The following is a 14,248-nucleotide window of genomic DNA, read 5'->3' on the forward strand; positions in this document are numbered from 1 at the left end:
TAAGAAAACGCCAGGAGTAAGCCCATGTTGTGCTACAGCTTTGTCGAGCAAAATCTGGTAATTGCATGCTTGATAAAACTCATAAATAACATGACTAGCAAATGCATAAAATCCAGTAAATTATAGCATTATATTTAATAGCCTCAAACCACCAACTTCATCTTACACATAGCTACATCTTCTGTAGCACTCAAGAGTTCTATTGTCAACAGCTATTACAGAGAGAATGGAGAGTATAAGTTATGTTTACATTACTGAAACTTTTGGAGGCTTCCAAATTAGAATAAGAAAATGAGGTTGAGGCACAGAGCCACCTCAGATTAAATTTATGAGCAAAGCAGCCATGCTGGCAAGTGTGTTCATTTACTGAAAACCTCTAGATAAAGGAACTTGAGATTCAGTTACTTACACCTAGGCATCTACTGCTCTTCTCGATGTCAAAAAGTATCAAACTTTCTAGGAAATTCACCTCCCTTCTGGTCAGGCAGGACACCCTTGGGACCACCCACCACATGCCTGAGATCAAGCACTTTCACAGGTATAAAATTCTGGCACAACATCAGTATCAGAGTTGGCTGAAAAATATTGCCCTAGTTTATTCCAGTTTCTAGTGAGATATACCTAATTACATTTTTACATTTATGTGACTTTGTTGATATCAATAGAGCTCTCAATTTACAGAATGTAAGCTCCTATAAAGGTGGATGTTTCTCAGTAGCACTAAGGGATAACTTCAAGGTGCAATCTGGAAGCCAAAATAGAATTAACAGTGTAGATACCTTATCCATAGCGATTCTGTAAAAATGACTGTTAAAACTATTAGAAGTCTTTTGAGAAGACTCTACCACAGGGAAGTTATTCATAAAGTAAATAAAAATATGGGTGAAAGGCTGCAAGTACGCTAAGTGCATTATGTACATAATGAATAGCTAGCTCATTGCTCCTGCATGCATCAATACAGATTGTGATACATTAAATATCCTTTCAAAAGCACATCTTACTTAAGCAGCACTTAAGCATTGCATTTCAAGGACATCTTTGCATTTCAAAAGACTTAAGGTTTATTCTTACTTTATGTAAACACATGAAAATTATCATATATAAAATCAGAATTTTCCATAGAAACATGAATTGATACCTGAATTCATCGCTTCATACTTTCCTATGCTAATGTTTGCACTGTGAAAACAAACTAGAAATCTAAATACATTTGTATATGTTTTAAATAGCATACAACTGCTTCTAAGTTTGCCAAAGCACACCTATTTATATATTTATATTACATACAAGGATTAATAAAGCTTAGGAGACAAGTAGCTCATTAGCTTACAGACGACTAGTAAGAAAAACAAGTGCAAAATCCTGTTGTAAACTTTCCCAGTCCTTTAATTTTCAGTGAAAATAAATCACGTATAATAGAAAATTTAGCCCTTCCATCCCAAAGCAAGAAGAGATTTTCTTTGGTTGAAGTTGTTAGAACTCAAGTAACATGTTGAGTCTCTTGATACATATGCACATACTTGTACTATATGAAAGTTTTTCATCACACAAGAAAACTTTCTTAAAAGGAAAATACTTCAGAATTATTGCTTCAAACTAACTGGTAGGAAGTTAGCTCATGCAAAACAAAGAAAGGAGTGGAAGTAGATACCTGAAGTAGGAGGAAGTTGGGTCAAACTCCATTTGTATTTTCCTCGCTGCTGCCTACTTATGACACTACATGCAGTAGTCAACTACAGGATTATGTCTTATTTTACTAAATATTTCCACTTTCAAAGGAGAAGGATTCCCCAAAGTGTGATTTAACTACATGCTATACTATTATAACATGCTCTTCTACATTACTAGTCTCCTTTGGCATTAGGGGATGGTTTCTATATGAGAAAACCCACTGCATTTCAAAGATAGACCCTGTTTCAAGGCAGCCAGGCATGAAAAAAATACTCCATATTTGTGCACTGAAACTTGTGCACATTTAAAATAAATATTCCACACTTGTGCAGATTTACTTGACATGGGTCTGGGAAGTGTCCAGGCATCCAGTAGCTAATCACTGCATTTACAAGTACTTTCAGCTCTATCTTTGCTTAAATAATATATAATAATGTAATTGCATTATTTTCTCTCTGAAGATGAATCAAGTGAAGGGCATATGGTAGTAAACAACAAGACAGAGCTGGAACAAGAGCAAAATGCTCCAAAACGTTTTTTTTTTTTGAATCCCAGAGTAACTTCTATCTTAATTTCTTTACAAAAAAATGAGTTTTGGGAAAGGATTGTATAGTAATTTCAGATATATAAAATGGAATCCAGAATATTCAGCATAACAAATGGATTTTTTTCTGGTGGCCTGGAATAAACATATTTGCAAGGCCAAATACCATTATGAGAGTTCCCTCATTCACTGAGGTGCCTTTATCAATGTCAGGAAGTTAATAGCCTTGTTAGCCATCAACCAACCAGTTTGGTAGAAACTGAGATGTGTTAAGATACCACCATCAATATATTTTCTTAAAACTGCGTGCCCTCAAGGCTCTGCACATGAACTACATCAATTACTACTATAATTTCCCCCAGCATCTCCACTTTTCATGCAACAAAACTAGCAACAGGTTCTTTCTTACCGAGCATGGAAATGGTAGAAAGATTTCTCACTCTCCATGCAAAATGTTTGCATACCCCCATGAAGTCACAGAACTTGTCTTTTCACTTTACAGTAACTGTTTTTGGCCAGAGCAAAGGATAGCAAAAGATGTGGAAGCAGGTATGTAGGAACTCACATTTTAACAGCTTGGAAAAAAAAATGAGTTATTCATAAACGGGATAACTTCATTTGTGGGTACGAGCCACAAGAAACCTCTTCCTTTGACTTCTGCTGTTTCCTCCTCCCCCACCCCCCCACCCCTTCTGTTCGTTATGCTGGAAAGCCATCTCTGGTCCAAAATGTGCAAGGCACTTATGTGTTGTCTGCTTTGTTCCAGAGAGGAGAGTGGAGAAAATCTAGAGAATAAGGCAAAAAATGTATAAACTTCTCACAAATTTTGGATATGGATGGCATTGAAGTGTGAAAAGCAAAGGACAGGTTACTAATCATTGGCAAATTTCCAGGAAGAGTTTTTATTCCACAGCAGAACTGTGAGATAAACATTCCCAAAGCTTTCTTACAAGATACAGGAACGGTGGGAACCTGCCCAGTCACAGCTGTGCTAAGCACTAGAGTATACTACAATGAACTATAGGACCCATGGGGTAAAGTCTAAGAAAAATAAAGTGATTTTGGGAACAGACAAACCACGATTGCAGGATAAAGCCTGCTAAGGCCAGCAGGCAATCCTGTTGGTGTCAAATACGTCCAAAACTCTACATAATTAAGAAACAAAGAATACCTGCTTGCATATGCTAAGGGGCAGCCCTATTAATATCAGATTCTGTATGACGCAGAAATACATACCATGCTCTCGACTGGTATCTCTCTGAAAATAAGTAGCTGAAATGTATTCCACCCATGATCAAGAGCCCAGGAGGCAGAGTTAGATCTGGCAATAGTAATATTGAGGTTTTTGTTTGTTTTTATCTAAAATACGTACAACCCCAAAACATGCTCAAAATTCCTGCGCCAATAGCCATTTTCTGAATTGAATTTTGGTGTTACAAAAGAAACAGTTACTAGGTCCTTATCAATATTGTGTCCTATGGAATATTTAAACTGATAAAGTGATTTTTTTTGTTTTTAATCAGAGAGCTGTAGTATACCAATGATGAACTATTTTCTGGATTTGGTATAAATTAATATCTAAAAAACAGGCAGCAAAGCTAACCTACCAATCACAGGCTGTCTGGCACATGCTTTATGCCTCTGCAAGCTCTGAACAACAACATGTTTGGATTGGTCCAGAAAAGGTGCTAGGTTTCAGGGGTGAAACTAGGGCTGCCGAACTGTTTTGTGGCTTTGATTGTCATGAAACATGTCTGCCACCAAGACAATCCCCACCATGCTTTGAAGAGACACTGAAGGAAAACTGCCAAAAATCATAACAATTAACTTGCACCCCAGACTGTGTCTTCAGGAAAGAGTCGATGATATCACAGCATTAACTTTTAACACAGTAACACATCCATATTACAGCAAGCCCTAAGAATTTCTGGAGCTCTGTTGCTGTTGAGTACTAGAGACCACTTGGCTTTAGGTCCAGGCCCTTTAAGGGCCTAAAAGGCCCTTATCAGTTTAAGTCCATTTCCTTATAGTCTCATTCAGATCTCTATATTACAATTGTATCTGTTTTGGGCAGAGGTTCATACTTGCTGCTATCATGGTGTCTTCTGCTTCTTCAGTGTATCACCAACCTGAGGTAAAGGAGGTCACTGTTACCTCATGCCAAATGCCTGTTCAGATCATAACATAAGCAGCTGGACCACTGGCAGCATGCAGTTCCTTGCTATTTCTCATGGCTATCATTTTGCATTTCACTGGACATTGGTTGTGACATTTGAACATGAGTTAGTGACTCCATCTATGCTTCTGCAGCTGAACAGCAGTCTTTTCTGAATCTGTTTCTCTCCTTTCCCCACTCTGAGAAGAGGTTGCATCCAGACTTTCAGGGTGGAGGAGCAGCACTGAGAAGCCATGACATGGGCCAGAACTGAGTGACAGATACAGGCTCTCGCCAAGTGATTGTGCAAGGTTAACAGCTGAAAATGAAGGTGCTTCTAATCACTAATAAGAGACAGGGTAGCTGGAGGAAGTACAGGAAAGGCAGCTGCCTTTCCAAACTTTTTGGGGACATGGATCACATGAACATTAATTGTTAAAACATTTCTCATGTTAGAATCCTAACAAGAAAACTAATTTGTAAGTGTCTAGATCTTATTACATAGCCTTCTATACATAACTGGCAATGAAGTCATATACACTTTAGCTGATTACGTACACAAAGAAACCTGCTTCACTAATAAAACCTGTATTTTCCCCTCATACAGCAAGCAGTGTCTGAAACATGGAACATATTTAATAAATTGAGATACTTCCCAGCATCCACTCACTCAGCTTTTAGAATTTGTGAATAGGGGAACATTTCAAGCACAGGTTAAAACGATCTTCAGGTCTCTTACAGTTATAAGTAGGTGCGCTATACATCATATTGACAACTTAAATCTCCAAAGTATAAATGTCAAAGACCCTTGCCCTGTCTAAAAGCACCGTGCTGGATAAAACCAGGGAATTTCAATTAAGGATGAATGTGCAATTACTTTAAGGAAGAATAAAACCAAACTCTCCATTAGGAATATATGAGCAGCTGTTTAAAAAAAAATGCTGTCCGTTCATTCAATTAGCTTCCAGCCTTGAAGGCCACAGATCACTTCATTTGTCACCACATCGATTAGGCAGCTCTGCATTTTGAGAGAGCTGCTATGCCATTAGGTTATTAGATCTGGCTAATTTGTTTTCTTAGATTTACATGAATACATCCTGCACATTAGCTAATTAAGAAAGTTGAAGATTCACATCAACCTCTTTTTATACATATAACAAATTACTATTATTAAAATACTGATGTAAAAAGTACTTGCATTTTTGAGGTAACATACAATGAACAGTATTTTAAAACTGAAAATTGTCATTTTAATGCTGCTATGAAATTACAAGATAGAAATACAAACTGAGGAAGCAATGTTGAGCAACAAAAACCCCTTAAGTACACTCTCAGAATCATAAAAAATAGCTTATGAAGTACAAAAGCAATCTCCAGCATTCTTATATGTTTTTGAACATACTTCTTCTCCAAACAGTAAAACAATCTTCACATTTATTGGTTGTTTGAATTGGAAATATAATAATTCAAACAAGATTTTTTTTTTAAAGTAAATGTAGGTTTAGAGTTTTAAAGAGGTCCTCTTTTCATAAGAACTGAACTGATAATGCAATATCTAAAGGAATATTATTTACAGAAAAATAAATGAGAAATGCTTTCTTATTTTGTTACAAGGTGTATAAAAATCATGCTCCTACCTTAGTCAAAGATGCTTGCTTCTGACTGAAACAATTTTACTTGCATCCTAGTAAACTCTTGAACAGTAATCCTGTTATGTGTCTACAGCAGTTTCATAGGGGTGGGACTTCTGTGTAATAATGAATTCACCAGGGAATCTTCCTGTTCAGAGAACACTGCTGCAGACAAGGAAACCACTCTACATTTGCTGTCATGAGCTTTTGGATGATTAGGTTAAGACACATGGAGCAAGTACACGTACGTACATATAGTTATGCAGAATCAAGTATTTTGTATATAGTAACACTGACATGTTAAAAATGCATTATGCTTTACAGGGAAATGTGTGCATATGTGTATATACACACAAAGTAAGTTAGAAAATTGCTCATCTAGTCTGTATGGATGTCGTATACCAATATGACTGGCATGATTAGTATTTCTAACCATTTAATCTGAGAAGCAGAAACTAAAAAACATACTTTCAAATGCAAATTCATACTTTAAAACTTATTTTAATATTTCTTAATCCTAAATGATGAGCTGCATGAAAAGCAGATGCACATCCGCCCACTGGCAATCACCAATTTCCCCTGTACAGTGGCAGCACAGATCTAATGAAGAAAACCTATAATGGGTTATGGTTATTACTATTAAGATTTAAGATTAAGATCTATGAGCAAATAACCGTGGAGAGTACGTGTGGTCAATTAGAACAGACGACAAACATGTGAGAGCAGACGTATATGACTGCTGAGAGAGAGATGTATCTGGCAAGGTTACAGCAGTGAATGTGACAAAGGTCCCAGTATTCAGCCAGCCACTTTAGTGAAGCTCTAAATAAAAAGGTCATATGAACCCATTATGGACTAAATGAGCATATCCGTCTTTATTAAGTTAAAATCATCTAACATTTCTCTCATCTCATTTACGATTACAAAAGCTACAAAAGCAAAACAAAGCAAAATGTATGTCTAAAAAAAAGAAGTTAAAAATTGGACTTGCATAGATTTTAATACACCCAAATTAAAATCAATTCCCATCCACAATCTTTGCTAATGTCTAAATCAGGAAAACCTCTAAACAACGTAATATAACTACATTAAAGTTGCCTATATAACTCTAGATTCATGGATGTTTGGTGGATGACAAGGTTAAGAGTTTTACCAAATAGTTCTTCCAAAATGTGGAGGTGGACCAGAAGATAGCTTTCCCTAAAACCTTCAATTGCCCATCATAGTTTTCTTGTTTGTTACATCAAAACAGGTACTAACAATCATACCTTTCTTCTGTATCAATTCCTCCAGTACAATATTCATTCAAGGTGCAGAAAACAAATTCAGCTCCCCTGCCTTCAACTCCAACATGCACTTCCCAGCTCTGTGCAAGTGCCCTTACCATCAAGTCATGAAGAGGTCTGAGTGTCTACCACACCGTCTTTTGAAACTGCCCAAACAGAGATTCAAGTGGCTCAGATTCTCGAGTTTTAAGACAAACCAAAAGAATAAACCACATACTAGAAAGTTTGAACGTGAGCATACGCTCAAGCAGGTAAGGACCTCACCTAGAGGTAGAGTTGAGTTTTGAGGATTTTATTTCAAGAGAAGTGGAAGGAGTTTACAGTTACTTGAATCATAGAGCAAAAATTGAAGAAGGAGCAGGGAAGGAAGAGAACATACTGAGCTATGTCAAAAGCCAGAACACAGTAAAAGGAATATTTTGTTCCCATCCTTAGAGCAGATTAGATGACAAGGAAGGGGTTTAAGTTGCAGGAAGACTTTTTTCCAATACATATTTGTGGATCCACCAGTAATGACGGACTCTGTGGTCTGTCTGTATTTTGATGGGGAACATTTAAGAACATAGTGAACAAAATGATCACAAACAATCTGGGTGCAATTGGTTTTCCATTCTACACAGAGGTTTCAGTACAAGTTTGAGTACTTAGCATGCAACAACAAAGAATGGATAAAATTATTTTCAATAAAAATGAAGTATAAAATTTTTTAACTAGTAAAAAAAATTTCAGAAGAATCATCTGTATGAGTATCACCCTGCTGATAAGCTTAAGATAAAATGATAAACTGGTGTCATATTGCTTTTAATATGCTTGCTTCATTTATTCAAAAGCATTTACCTTCACTTTAAAATAGCTAAAAAATGAAGCTTACCTAAATTAACCTTGTTCTTTTCTCAATTGTATATAGAAACCTGGACTCTGATTCCTGGACTGATTCCCATAGCTCTGGGAAGAAAATCTTCATGTCAGGTGCAGTATTTTTATTCTGCTCTTTGTACAAAGTAATTGAACCCCGGTAGATCCTAGAACTTAATTATTCTGACTTAACAGACTGATTTTAGTTAAGACCTTCTTTTATTGATCTACTATACAGTTGAAATGCTATTTCACCTTCTGGCTTGTGCATTGCTTGTATTAAATTACTGTCCAACTGTTTTTCATCTACTTTACAGATTACTTTGTAGAAAAAGTGACCCCAGACAGCACAGGCATTGTCCTTTAAGGAAAAAAAGGAAAGGAATGCAGTCTCCTTGTTACTATTGGATATCCAAATTTTCAGTTACACTTTTGGTCTTTGTTACTAGTCAGTAAAGGATACAAGTCCCCTCTATAGCTGTTTGTTGATTGTAGCATTTTGTAAGTGGAATGTTTCCTTAGATACAGAAAATTAAATTTCATAAAACACATTTTTCTGCGAACACAGATTTGATTTACAGGTATTATATTGGAGAAATGTAACCACTGTTGAGCAATATCTGCACAGCATCAAACCAATGAATGCTTCAGTGAATGACACAAAGCACTTCAGTTACTGGAAAGTGCATTTCATCTAGAAGCTGTAAAGAGAGACTCCTGCTGTCAGAAGCAAATTCGAATAGAGTTGTTGTTCAGTAGCATTTAACAACACCAAAGATAACACAGGAGAAGGCTTATCTGCTCTTTTCCCCTTATCAGTCAGGAGAGGAGCTGAATATGCACCTATAGAAAACATGCAAGATGTTTGACAGTTTACTTTACTTTTCCAAGCTGACGTACAGACAATGTGAGAGACTCACACCCTAGACGAAGCTCCTGTGGACTCAATTTAAATAAAATATTGATGGTGTGTTTCTGTCACTCCACTTTGACTATGTGTAAACCCCATACAGTCTATCAGTAGGAAGACAGTAGAACTCTCTCCACTTCCCTGGGAAAGAGAGTGCTGGTATTTGTGAAGAGCCCACTTCAGATTTCCTTGTAGCAAGGGCTCTCAGAAAGTAAGTTAGAGGAGTCTGTGCAGTCACCTTGGTGTTTCTAACTAATGAGATTGCAGAACCACACTTGAGTCTTCTTGAAAAAGCTTATTCAAAAACCAAACAAACGTCTTGTTCTACAGCAGAAGTACCTTGAAAAAAAAAAAAGATATTTTCTCTGCAGAAGTTTGGCTACATAGTATGCCTAGCCTAACTAATGAAGTCTGGAGGGGACAGAAAGAATCACAGAATCATTTAGGTTGGAAAAGACCTGAAATCATCTGGTTCAACCTTCAACCTAGCACTGCCAAGTCCACCATTAAACCACATCACTAAGCTCTATATCTTTACTTTTTTTTTCTTTGAAGACCTCCAGGGATGGTGACCTAACTACTTCCCTAGGCAGCTTGTTATACTAACAGTTACCATAAACATGTTTTCTGTTAAAACAATTTCAGAAAGTCATAACTATAGGAAGGAAAATGAAGGGACTGCAAGACAGGTGTATTCACTATATGTACACTGGAATACAAAGATTGATACCAGTATTATACAGGGAAACATTTAATACCACTGTGCATATTTACTCTGTTCAGAGAAATCTTTTTTCTTTTTTAAATTAAGAAGCCATACTCTGCTGACTTGGTCTTACTTTAAGAAAAGAGGCTGCAGAGATTTATATAAGCTGCTGCAGAGAAGGCTAGCATAGACCTCAGCGTTTTACAGATGACTTACACAACTGTGTAGGATTATTAGTTACTGCCAGTCTAAGATTCTTAGAAATTTCCTCAAGTTAAAGACATGCTTTGCTTTGTACAGCATTTTCCTGGAGATGCATCACTGCACTAGCATACTGCTAAACACAAACCACTTCCTCAACATTTATTATGCAGTTTTTAAGCCAAAATTTTGCAGTATCAATACAACCCTTAATGCATGCCTGTTGGTATGATCAGTTCGTTTACAGCTCACAGATGAGATCACTTATGCATATTTCTAAGGACACCCATTTTTCCTATTGACTAAAAAGTTACTTTAAATTTTTTGCCCTGCATGCGTTGGCAGTACTTCCTCTCTACTGATCACGTGTAGTACTTCAAAGGCAGCATCAGTTTTTGCCAGCACCAAGAACATTGCACTGGCATTCTATTTGTATTGCAAGAATAAAAATTAACACCCCTTCTGAAAGCTAGGGACTAAAATGGAAGCCACACAATACACTTTACTGACACTTCTTTCTACAGAGGAGTTTAGTCTCCAGTGTCATTAGAGGAAACTCAAAATCTTTTGTTTAATTAAAAGGCATAATGTGGTTCAATAGTCATTAAAATGAAGGACAGCTTTTCTTCTTTTAAGTGTGAATTGCCGTTGAAATCATCTTTTTCTACCAACCCAAAGAAAAGCACATTAGGTGTCAGACTAGTAGAAAAATAACAGAAAACACTGCTATGTCTTAAATAGCACACTGCAATAATATAATAGATAAAATATGGAAGAGTTAAAAATATCCTTACTTATTAAGAACTCTGAATTTGAGTGGTTAAGTTGCTTACATTATTTGCACAAAGCTGACATTTAGTTACACTGGATGTATTTTCTTTGATTATAATCACTCAACATTTCAACACGGAACTGCTTTGCTTCTCTTGGCACTAAGGAGGATCGCCTTCAAAATGTTCCAGAAGTAGCTTCCAGGAAATCATCCTTACTACCACAATCTATGTAGTACATTCTGGTGAATAAGGTAGGAAAGGAAAAACAACAGGGAATGCTAAATCTCATGTTTACTTCTATTTTTTGAAGTTATTTTTTCATTAGAACAGAAACCAGAACTCAGCTGAAGATTGCCAGGTACAGGAAAAAAGCAATTTCATATATAGCAGTATTTTTTAAAGATCAATGTTAGACAAAAACTTATTTCAGAACATTTACAAGTCTAGAAATTAAAACTTTTAGTAGTGGAGACTCCAGATCAAAGGATACAGTTTAGATAGGCATCAGAACGTAGGTTTCCTGTTTTCCTTTCATCAAGGCTGAAGAGCATAGACTAAGAATTTTTTCAGGCAAGAGGCACTGAATGTAGTAAGAGGGATCTGTCACAGCCACAAATCAAGGTTTGGGAGGTTCGAACTGGAATTCAGAAAAAAGGCTTCCTCCAAGAGGGTGGTGAACACTGGAGCAGGTTACCCAAGGACACTGCATAGTTCCCATCCTTGAAGTTTTCAAGCCTTCTGGATAAAGAATTCTATTCAAGAAGCATGTTCAACTAGATAACTAGATTACCTCCAGAGGGATCTTCCATTTTTTTTTTAAAAAAAACTGTCTGATCTTATTCTTCAGGTGAGAAAAACTCCTAACTCAAATGAGTTTGAGACATACACTTTACAGACTACAGCTCTATCTGATCAGGGATAGAGTCAGCCAAGACACATCACCCTTTCCACAGAGGAAAAAAAAATTTTTCTCAGGCTGTTTCTTTCCCAGTTTACATTTCCTAGGTGAAAATCGCTAAAAATCTTTGCTGAGTTACACAATATCTAGATGCACATCATGATGCAGAGTGTAGACTGAAGTCCAGATCATCTAGCAAAATGAATCTTCAGACAGAAGTAGGGGAAAAACAGACCAGATATAATGTGGAGAGATAGACAAATTAAACTCAGGAGAGCCCATCTTTTTTTCTGAAGTCAAGCTCCACTTTTCATACATCTACAGGCAGTATAACTAAAGATGAAGAACTAATTATTGAATAAAATCATGACCCCATAATACTGACAAAGGCCTTGTCACTAATTTGAATAGCTCCAGGTTTTCAGCCATCATGCTACAAATTAAGTACTTATTTTTAAAGAAACAAACCCACCTCATCCTTCCCCTCCTCCAAAAAAGCAACACCACCTGAGACACAGGTAAACTGAATTTAATCTCATGGATTAAATCTAAACCCATGTGACCACTGTGGCTGAAGTAAGAGCAGACTACAATTTTTCTATCATGCTTCAAAGACAATGGAAAGTGTTCCTCACGCTTGATAGTGCAGAAGTTACTGCATTTCTTATGAATAACTAAGTAGATACTTTCACTTTGATATTCATAGACTGATATCAAAATACTGTAACATTTCTGAGTTTCCTGTTTCCCATGATTTCCATCTCAAATCTTTTCAGTGACCTTTCAGAAGGTTTTTTTTTTTCCACCTCTCCTGGTTCCTGTGAAAGTGAACGAAGCCAAAAGCAGACTTAAGACTGGTATTTAGAGACCATTCTGTTGTTCTTCCATTCCCTTACTCCCCCTCCCCCCTTTTTCCCATGCTTATTTGGGAATTAGCTTCATCTTTTCATATTTAGATGAACTGTTTTGCCTTGCTTAGAAGTCAAGATTTAACAAATATTTGGAGAGCTTCATACAGAAATGGTAAATTACAGAGGGCTGGATTACTTGCTTTTAGTTGTCTTATTTGTCTTCAGTTGCTTTAGTTGTGTAACTGGTAAAGTAGTATTTTTCCAGTGTGCTACAGCAATCTTCCAAGTAGCAGTAAGATATCTACAGAAAATATAAAAATTCATACCATGTGCTGACAGGGAATCAGAAAATAACTAAACTTGAGTGTTCAACATGATGTAGTGACTAAAGGGTAAAGTCAATGGGGCTGAAAGAAGCCTGATCTATTTACCTAAAACAAGAAATGTCCAGGGATAGCTTCTTCATAGTTGAAGATTTCCAGGCCTGGAGCAGGGTGTAAATATTCTGTGAATGGACTGCAGATTAACTTTCCTTATATGAAAGCACAGCTGCTACTAAACATCTACATTTGTCTAGCCATTAGCTTTTGATACTCTGAAAGTAGGTAAATATGAAAGCATTTTGTTTCTGAATTGTCTATTAGATTGCACCAGTCACTTACTGAGCATATCATGGGTTAAACTGAAAAAGGATGTTCAGAGTATCCTCTTAAACCTATAGTACTTCTCCCCACCCCCACCCCAATGACCCTAGAGATCTCTTCTGAAAGACACGGGTTCTATGGTTGCTGCTTTTTGGAGGGGCTACTGATGCTTCTCCTGTAAAATTAACAGCACTTGGAAACAGCTGCCAAAATGAAAAACAGTTTGGTGGCGTGGCAGCTGGGTCCCATAGTCTCAAAAATGAAAAGATAAGCAGTCAGTCCCTTAAGCTCAAAGAGAATAGTCCCCCTGTGCTCCCTCTGAGGTCTTCATTTACCCCATAGGTGGTCTTTTCCAGGTTCCCTCTCTTGGCTTGAGGAGATTTCAGGGTGGCAGAAGCCAGGGTCAATGGTAACTGCAAGAGTAGGACAGAGGTGTTTCAGTTTTTCTTCCCCTTGTAAACATCCTTTTAGAAAAAGATGTCAAAACAAATATAGAAGTAAAATCTTCACTCCCCTTTTAATATAAGATTGTTTGTTTAAGAAAAGCTCACTTAAAAATTTGTTGTGCATGATTTCCCATGATTTAAAGCTCCCCTTTACAACCTTCTCTTTTAAGCAGGATCTTCCTGGATTTCTCCAGCAACTTGAGGTTATTTAAATAAAACAAATCTTCCTGCACAGAGGCAGGGACAGTCTCCAAGGTATGTGTTGTGTCAAGTAAACAGATTCAAGAACATCCTTACTTCAGAGCTGCTTTTCACACTGGGTAATTCTCTCAAAGCTGAAGTTTCTAGAAGCGCATCTATTAACTTCAAGATCTACAAGCACATAAGAACTCAGTAAGATCTGGGCCATCATAGTTAGTTCCCCAACTTCTCATCTGTCCCTGGTGCAGACAACCACAATGCACATAATTGCCATTTTAGTGAAATTGTTCTCATGCTCAAGTTTAAAATTCTCAGATGCATGACTTGCTGCCATGACATTCTGCAGGAAGAAACACCTCTGGAGCAAATCTGCCTCCTTGGAACTAGCCCGAATGACTCAGTTGAGCTGTCAGCAGTTTGGTCTAACAGCTGGTTGCAAGTGGCATCTCCTTGAAGATGGTAATGAGGTTAGAACT

General features: G+C 37.0%; 1 protein-coding gene across 3 annotated transcripts in view; it reads right to left on the reverse strand.

Moving 5' to 3' along the window:
- DLC1 (DLC1 Rho GTPase activating protein) overlaps window positions 1-14,248 on the reverse strand; it is a 285,258-nt gene that overhangs the window by 258,332 nt on the left and 12,678 nt on the right. The window contains exon 1 of one of the 3 annotated variants that reach the window (XM_066995930.1): window positions 6,008-6,024. The exons of the other annotated variants lie outside the window; for them this stretch is intronic. The gene's annotated coding sequence lies outside the window, so the exon portion shown is untranslated. Of the gene's footprint in view, window positions 1-6,007; window positions 6,025-14,248 lie in introns of those variants that run through there. 3 annotated transcript variants of the gene reach the window in all.

The sequence above is a fragment of the Anser cygnoides genome, chromosome 4 (assembly GCF_040182565.1).
Source record: "Anser cygnoides isolate HZ-2024a breed goose chromosome 4, Taihu_goose_T2T_genome, whole genome shotgun sequence".
Taxonomy (NCBI): domain Eukaryota; kingdom Metazoa; phylum Chordata; class Aves; order Anseriformes; family Anatidae; genus Anser; species Anser cygnoides.